The following is a 3,003-nucleotide window of genomic DNA, read 5'->3' as shown; positions in this document are numbered from 1 at the left end:
TTGTCCTCATAATCTCTTGTTGACCTCATTAAATTTCACATATGACATTTGATATCACAAATTCCCAGTGATATTATGACAATGGTGATATCACACTGCCAGATTTCATAACCATTGTGTCAAATTCTGACATCACAAAACTTTTAGGATTTCAATATATTTGTGACAACACATACTTTTGGAGAAACCAAAGTCCCTTTGTGAACTCATATACTCATTTTAAGTTAAAGACAATTGAGAACCATCATGTCATTGTGACATGTCCAACATATTGTGACATCATCAATCTCTTGTGACCTCATCACCAATATAGCATCATCAACTAATTGTGACACCAAAACAATATTTTGACATGATGTAGTGAGTTGACATTGCCATGGGGATATCACTGTCCCATTGTGTATTCACAAACCTAATATGACCTCATAACATTAAAAAAAATCATGTCCATTAAAGCTTCAAGCTCCTTCTGTGAACTTGTATGCACATTGTGAAATACTAACAGTTGAAATTGGACATGTGTTTGAGATATTAGAAAATCATTATGACATCAAAGACCCGTTGTGATCTCATCACAACTGTTTATCATAAAGCTATCATGACCTCTAAGTACCTTTGAAAACACATATGGTACTTGTGACATCACAGTCCCTTTGTGTACCCATATCCTCATTATGAACACATGACAATTAGATTCATATATGCCATTGTAACATCACAAATACTTTGTGACCAAATCACCAGTGTGACAACACATATTCATTATGACACCATTACCTCCTTGCAACATCACCAATTTACAATGACCTCATAGCATTATGACATTAAATTGTACTTGTGGTGTTATAGACACATTGCAAATGCCTATTCTCTTCATTCTATTTCAAATGTAGCATTTGGGTTGATATCAGAAAACCATTGTGATCTCATAAATATATGGCATCACAATTACTTTGTGACATTACAATGCCATAGTGATATCAATAACACAGTGTGATATCACAAGCCTGTCCTGTTCTGTCTGGTCTTCGTCCATCCCACGAAAACTTGACAGGGTCCGAGGAAATGTAAGTGCGGCTGCTCGTTTGTTCCCCAGCCTCCCTTAGCCCAAGAGACAATCAGATGCGGGGAGTCAAGTCAAGCAGGAACTCATTTATTAACACAGAGCAAGCCATTTTTAAAGCAAAAGACTGCGTGGGAGGAGAGGAAATGGAACCAACCATTCACTGTAAAGGTGACACTTTATCGTGAGCCTAAGCTTCCACAAGCTGTTTACAAACTGCATGTAAACAAATCAGGTTCTGCCCACTCCACTTCCTCTCAGGATCATCTTTGCTGCCTGTGTGCCCCACAGATTCCCCCTTTTTGTTTTAATGGTAGATACACCTCCCAGTTAGGTATCCTTTTCCTCTACTCTGTAAAGGTTATTTTAACAGGATTACATTGGTAAGAATAGCATTGGCCATGCAGGGGGTTTGAGGCATGTCTGGGGGGCGAAATTCGCCAGAAAATGATAGGGCTTTTATGTGTGATACAAGAACCTGTTCCAGTTACCTCACATTCCCACCTAGCAAAGTAATAAACATCAGCCCCACCACAGTTAGAAATGTCCGAAGCAGTTCAATTAATTTCAGAGCATATGTAGCAGTCACTATCTCATTCTCTTCAGAACATGGGAGCAGGCTGGGTGTTGGGAATTCCACATAAGCAGCATGGTGCATCCTCGTGGGCCCCCACTCTCAGGCCGTTCTACTATAGTCCAGAAAAACAAGGAAAATTTAAAACAAACTGCAGACATAGCAAAGCAATCCTGGGTACCTGGTGTCTTTCAAGTAAGCCAGTTCTTTGTATGTGCCTTCAAGCGAGTACAGGGGTCCAGATGACCTTTGAGCTTTACTGTCTGCTCCCAACACCGTGTCTTTTTTAAAGAAGTGAATCTGCCTGTCTTAGGTTGGGTGTATCACCTTGTCTGTTTTACCTTTCATCTGGAGCTTCTTCAGAGTGAAGCTGAAGGCCCTGTCTTAGGTTGGTCAGACTGGCACCCCCTCTTACCTGTCTCTGCTGAGGTTCCTCTCTGGGGAAATTTAAAACTGGCTGGCTAAACTCATAAGAGTTTTGCAGTGCACGTATAATGCAAGGAAGGCATAGAAAAACCATCCACAAAAGCATTCCCAGGCCAAGCAATGTCATTAGCAGTCCTTTAACAGTTAAGGTTGGGATAGCAGTTCTTTTCAACTTCAGAGTCCAGAGGTGGGGCTTGTAAAAGAAATATTAGAGCAAGTAGCATTAAAATAAATAGCTCCTACAGAAATATTAAATGGTGCATACGTAATGACATAGGGTGGTGAACAAAATGAAGGTCAGGCTACCAGGTCGAATGGATACCTTCTCTTGTGGAGCTATGTCTGCATTGCCAGCACTGATCACTGCTCAGGTCACCTGTTGTGGTTGATGTGGATTCCTTAGCCATTCCCGGGACTGGGAGGGTCAGAACAACCAACAGCTGGAGTATCGCCATCTGCAATTGTTAGAGAACACAAGAGCTTCTCAAGGGTTGATTGCCCTTGGGAATGGTTAGTTATCCTTCTTGCTTTCTCTCCTTTAAACATAAGCCTCTGCCACCATAGCCATTTTTCTTTCCTTGTTGGTTAGTTTACACTTGGGCATCCTCCTTTATACAGGAAATGGGTAAAACCTTAAGGTTCCTAGCAGGTATCCAGATGGAGGCTGTCACCTCTATGGGAAAAACGCATCCAAATCCCCTGCCCATGGTAACGAAATGTCCTCTCCATTGTTTGTGTCAGGGGTTCCTTCCACCTGACTTTCACTTGGGACTTAGGGTTTAGCTGTCCCCAGTGCTTCTGAAATCTGGATTCAGTTGCCCCTTTTGGAAAATTTAAAAGGTTAATGGTAAACAAAGATATCTGTAACTGTATATTGGGGTAACTCCCACTTTTTGTTTTTATAATTGCCCCTTAAGACATTGGTGATTTCTTTCTATAA

The sequence above is a fragment of the Dipodomys merriami genome, unplaced genomic scaffold (assembly GCF_024711535.1).
Source record: "Dipodomys merriami isolate MVZ:Mamm:240054 unplaced genomic scaffold, mDipMer1.0.p SCAF_975, whole genome shotgun sequence".
Taxonomy (NCBI): domain Eukaryota; kingdom Metazoa; phylum Chordata; class Mammalia; order Rodentia; family Heteromyidae; genus Dipodomys; species Dipodomys merriami.
This window is presented reverse-complemented; position numbering follows the sequence as displayed.